General features: G+C 38.2%; 1 protein-coding gene across 3 annotated transcripts in view; it reads right to left on the bottom strand.

The window, feature by feature from the left end:
- LOC129768069 (uncharacterized protein DDB_G0271670) overlaps positions 1 to 6,132 on the bottom strand; it is a 174,606-nt gene that overhangs the window by 85,438 nt on the left and 83,036 nt on the right. The gene's annotated exons all lie outside the window — the stretch shown is intronic.

Here is a 6,132-nt window from a genome sequence, read left to right as displayed (position 1 = left end):
GGCTCACGTATTGTTTACCGTTTGGTGTCATATATGTTAATATTTGATTACGTTGGATAGTTTCCTTTGGTAAGCGATGTTTGGATACCCATCCGGTAAACGATGTTTGGATACCCATGTGCTTTCTTAGCGATTTGAAATTAAAAACACTGCTGCTGGATCGCGCGGAGCACTTCATTTTTAATTTCAGGTTATGATTTCTATACTTAAGATTTTCTATGCTGACTACAAAAAGATAGCCGCATAGGACCCCCTGGTGAAAACCATTGAGAAATATGTTTTCGTTTTGGCTTTCGCCATAGTAAACGTTATCGCCTCCAGAGGTGCCAGATTTTTTTTATGTTTGCTTCGAATATGTTGATATGTATAAATATCCGCCAGTTACCTTTTTAACCATTAGAATAGCAAACTGATGTCTACAAAAAGAGGTTGTTAGCGCAGGAAACTGAACCAAACCATAAAGAAGAGATATACCATATCCCTGCAGTCTGCAACAGAATACAGTCTGCGACGAAAATTAAATATCAGTAAAATTACGAATTTGGAATCCTTGCATTGATGAAAAACAAATTTCGAAATAATTCGAAGTCGAACGGATTGATAAATGTGCTTATTCAAAGTCGAATGGTTTACAAAATGCATCATTTTGCTAATTTCAAACTTGATCGGGATCCGGAATAAGGGTGAATGCCTTGCATCATCAGACTTAGAATCCTTTAGAATTCATTCGAAAAATTATTAAATCCTTACGACAACTTCACAATTTATTCTGCGATTAACGATCTCCTGCAAGCGTGATGATGAGATTCTGAGATTGAAGAGACCATTCTATTGCTGCGATTTTATCATCATGAATCCACTGTTTGACTTGTTTAGCGATGTGCTTTGGGTCATTATCCTGTTAAGAAAGCATCTTATCGACATATTCCACTACACATAAGGAAACATATAGTCTTGAAGGGTGTTATTGTACACGAAACGACCTATAATCTCAAGATTATGGGTCGGATGAAGTTTGACACATACCCTTGTTACGGTTGCTTCTTTCAAGCAACCGTAACAAGGTTTCAAGCGTTTTTACTTATGCAAATCACTTTCTGTGACATTCCGGATTCACAATCATTAGAAGTTTTCTTTCATAATTCCTGTTCAAAGGTGCCTGCTGCCTGACGCATAATGTGATGAAAATTAAGAATAGAAATAAACATTACTTCTAGTTTTCTATGCATATTTTTGCGATATTCCATTGAATAAGCACAATGACAATGTCCAATCAATTGTTGACACTAGATTTTCGAAAGCGTCTTCGTCCAAATCAATCAGATAATTGTACAGCTCCTCCGGATTATCGGGAAGCTGATGTATCCTATTGAGAAAAAAATATACCGTAGTTGCACAGCGTATGAAATTTCATTCGTTCAAAAGTAAACATAATTTTTTTTGCGGTTTCATAATTATCTTTGGATTTTTGCTAGATCTCATTTTTTACACTCGTCTAGTAGTATTGTGTCACAGATTTGAACAATTTAGAATCCTTTAAGAGGTAAAACTTGGACTCGAACTTTGCAAGCTTCAATACACAACAAAACAACAAAAATGACAGATAAAATGACACTGACACAAAAAAAACACTCTTAAATTGTTATGTGGTATCATTTAAAATGCGCTTAACATTTTAGTTTCAACAAAAACAGTTTTTCAAAAACGGGCATTTTTGTGTATCAAATTTCATACGCTGGGCACTAATGGGTTAAAGCCAAAAAGAAGAAGAAGAAAACTCCCATCCTCCCATACTTCGCTTCTCATCGCACAATCCGCAGATAATTCCATTTCAACACCCAAGGAAATTCAGGTTCAACTTCGGATGCCAATGAGTCCGAATTACATGAGAATTATTAAATGGAATAATCGTTCCTGAGGTGGCTTGCGGAAAAAAACTTTTGTTTTTGTTTTAATTTCACAGTTGTATGACAGCTGCGATGAAAGTTCGAAATTCACCGCCCTTTAGGATTTGAGGCGAACGGGTAAAATGCAAAATATTCGAACTCAATCGGATTTTGAAATCCAATCAATCCAATCGCCGATCGTGAACCGGAATAAGGGTGATTATGACAAAATAATGAAGCTAGCAGACCGTAGTTTAGGAACAATAGGACCAATCTTATAATCCCTTTTCTAATTGTGTGAGTTAAAGGCATCCCAAAGTGAGCTCTATCACAAAGAAGTAATCAATAAATTTATATTGACACTGAACGTGGGTTTCCAACTTCTGATTTAACACATGATTAAGCACTCCCAGAGAAACGCCCTGCCTCACTAATAACTGCCATCGAACCCACACCTTGCTGGCAAGTGCAACCGCTGCCGTTTAGCGCACAAACACACATCAGCATCCACCGTGTGACTGCTCCAGTGATTAGTATTAGCGCAAATCTATCGATACCCCACTTTCATCTAACCAGAATTTCCATCGGATTATGAATAGGTTCAAAACAGACAAAGCAAAAAAAAAATCTCTCAACCCTTTTCCGGCCGTATCCTAAAACGGTCGAGAACCGAGAAGCTGGAAATTTGTCAACGCCGTGTCGTGTTAGCGCAAACATCCAATCGGCAGTCGATGGAATTGAGTGGAAGCGAGTTGTGGCGGAATAAACAACACACATTGAGCAACCTATTTCTAATACCCCCTTGCGGAAAGTGCAAAGCTAGTTTTTTTCTGGTTGTTTCTATCATCCACATCGGTATGGGTGCATTAATTGCACTCTGTACCTCACCGCAAAACCTTTCGCACGAGTCCGGGCCCCATATCGGGGCGGTGTCTTCTCGGCTCTATCTAAGCTCAGCAGCGCTCAGAAGCTGTGTTGCTCCCCATCATACGTCGTTACCCGTTCTTAGTCTCTTGGAATGAAGCGAGCGCACGGCCAGCGAATTGTGACACTAATTTTTCAATCAACGATTATATAAGCATTTGCTATCGAGAGACCCAGTGGTAGCCCCGGTGCCGGTGTTGTTGTTTGTTGTTGTGCGATGGGGCTGTTCTAATAGCCGTACCTCCGAAGCACGGAACGGTACGGCAGTGGATGTGGATGTGCGAGAGATACTTACACCGGGCGTCGTTGTCGTCGCAAGCAGGCAGAGGCAACAGAGGCGCAGCAGTCAACGTCCTCTCCAAGCTCGCAAATGAGGTCAAGGAAATACTTGTGTTTCTCTTTTTCTCCATCGCGCGCGCAGGGTCTTGACGAACGGAGCAGCGGAGAAGATGCTGGGGCTGCCCCCTGGTAGGGGTGGGTTTCGCTGGTGGAACCGATTTGGACCAAATCTAATAGAAGCGATATAAAATGGTGGACGCAGTGACGACGCGATTCGGTGCTGAGACGTGGGGTGGTAGTAAAATCTGACCATGTCTCCGGTTATTATTTCATAACTGGCGGAACGTCGAAGTTCCTGCCGTGTTTTTATTGAAATCGAAAGCGTCGAAACAAAACAGAAACTGGTGCTGTTAGCACTGCCATATGCCCCGATGCGAATAGCAAAGTTTACGCTCATAGATTTGTCTCATACTAGGAAGCCAAATAACAGAGTTTGACGCCTCTCAGTGAAATGATGATGAATGATCGAAAATTTAAAAAAAAGTATGACTTATAAGGCAACATATTAGGTTGGGGGAAAAGTAATGCAGTAATATAGCAACAGATTGTTACAATCTTTTCGTGATCCCAATTTATTATCACTTTGGAAGTTTTGCAATGCGAGAAAAAAGTGGTGTTTGGTGCCAGGTCCGGACCATATGGTGGATGCATTAAAACATCTCAATCAAGCTCTCGGAATTGTGTGGCCTTGCGTTGTCCTGATGAAACACAACACCTCTTCTGTTGGTCAATTCGGTCAATTTGTTGACAGTAGAGATCTGAATTTAGAGTATTAATACAAAAAATAAAATTAAAACAATTGAAAAAAAATAATAGTTATAAGAAAATTGAACTGTACGTATTTTACTGTTACAGTATCGGCTCCATAAACGCCATTCACAATTTAAGTGACCTGGCTTGCATTTCGTCTGTAAAATGTACCGAGTTTTCCTTCATTTTTAACACCCTGCTACTGAATGGAACAAACAAAAAACTGCAAAAAACATTTCTAGTGTGAAATGTAAAGGTGACAACGAGTCTAAACTTGAAATTGTATGATCGACATTACGCGAAATATTGATCAATAAACTCAGCTATCGAAAAAATAATGGATTACTTCCTCCCCAACCTAACATGTTCTGAACAGTTGTTCCAATGTTTGTTGTTATCTGGACTATCTGATCGGTTGTTGATGTTCCCTATTGATTCATGTGAATGCTGTTTTATATGCTATTAACGCTGTATTCCAGACTGGATAGCTTGTACCATGTTCACGGTTCCTAAGCCTTTAAGGCTTACCACGGGAGTAGAATTTAAAACCGTCGACTCCGTAGTAATATCATAAAACTATCAAAAATAACTTTAACACTTCGGATAACTATTCGGCTCAAAATTTCGGATTGTTTTCATTTCACACGTTAATTGTTCATGGATGGTTGAAAACATTTCATTCAAAGGAATGGCTATTAAAACACACATTTTCCTCATCTATTAGCCAAATCATGAATACTTTGCCAGAAAATTCTTTGTTTTTTGAACCAAACTAGTCATCGAGCCATTCGTTTCATAAAATTGAAGCGCTGGCGATAAAAACAAATCGAAAGAAGCCAAGTCTGATGAATAAATCGCATGTGACAGTTGGTTCCAATTGAGTAGCTCAACCGATTAGCTGTCCTATCCTGCTCGGTGCGACGAGGCATTGTCATCAAGAAAAATCACTGTGTGTGTTGCTTTATCGATATTGGACCAGAGAACGGTTAAATTCGATCAATTATTCACACAGATTTTTCAAGATATTGAGAATAGAGATATTGGTCCTGCTGTCTTTATAGGTCATCCTTCGCTGAGGTTGCGTTCACATAATCACATCACTTATCACTGTCAATCTTAAGTATAAATCATAATCATAATCAAGTATCTAAGCAGTGTTGCCACTCGTACAGATTTATCTGGAATGGTACAGATTTTTTCGTTATTTTTGGTACAGATTCTGTACGGTACAGAGTACAGGTTTTTAATTCATGATAGTGCGAAATCTGGTTTAAAAAAAATATATATAACCATTATAAAACACACGAATGACTTGCGAATGTAAATGTAGTATCTGTAGTACAGTAAAACCTGTTTTTGTGCGGTTTTTGATCGTGTGATTTTTTTTTTGTGCAATTTTTTTTGTGCGGTTTTTTGTGCGATTTATTTTGGTGCGGTATATGAAAAGAAACATATTTGATGAAGTTATCGTCCATTTAGTTTTTTTTTCGATGGTTTATATGCATTTCAGTGTGAAAAAAAGCAATATATATTTTAAATGGTTTTTGATTTTTGGTACAGATTTTTGGACGAAAAAGTACAGAAGAGAAAGATTTTTAACCCCTCTGGTACAGATGAAAATGTGGCAACACTGTATCTAAGTATCCACAAAATTTTCTTTTCATAATAATTCCCCTAGCGATTATTGGAAAGTGGCCGACTTCGTTATCGACTATTTAAAGTTCGGATCACTGAACCTTGCACAATGAGAATAGTTATCTACAGACCCATCCCAGACTCCTCATATAACCCTAAGTTATTCGAAAAATCCGCAACTAAGCACACACAGTGATCTTATTGTGAACAATCGTGTTGAATTTAATTTACAATTATGGATGCTTCCAAAATAATTTATCATTGAAGATAAACCAAACTTCGGCACATCGGAAAAGCTTGAAAATAACCCGTAACGAATAATCTAGAAAATGAATCCGACGTGGAATTCAGTGCTTCCAAAAACTCAATGATTATTTACGCGCAAACCCTTAAATTATTGTTTTCTACGATTTGTATCAATTGTAATTTCCCGAAATATATCTAGCTTGGAACTTATTCAGGATCTCAATATGATCCATCATTTTTTCCAAAATTCAGACGAATGAACGACGGAGAAAATAGAAGAGAATAAGTAAACCATCGTTATTGTTACGGCCATTGAATGCAATCATCTCCGATAGTTGAATGTTATCAGATA

The sequence above is a fragment of the Toxorhynchites rutilus genome, chromosome 2 (assembly GCF_029784135.1).
Source record: "Toxorhynchites rutilus septentrionalis strain SRP chromosome 2, ASM2978413v1, whole genome shotgun sequence".
In the NCBI taxonomy this organism is placed as follows: Eukaryota; Metazoa; Arthropoda; class Insecta; order Diptera; family Culicidae; genus Toxorhynchites; species Toxorhynchites rutilus.
The sequence above is the reverse complement of the archived record's forward strand: the minus strand, read 5'-3'. Positions and strand labels throughout refer to the sequence as shown.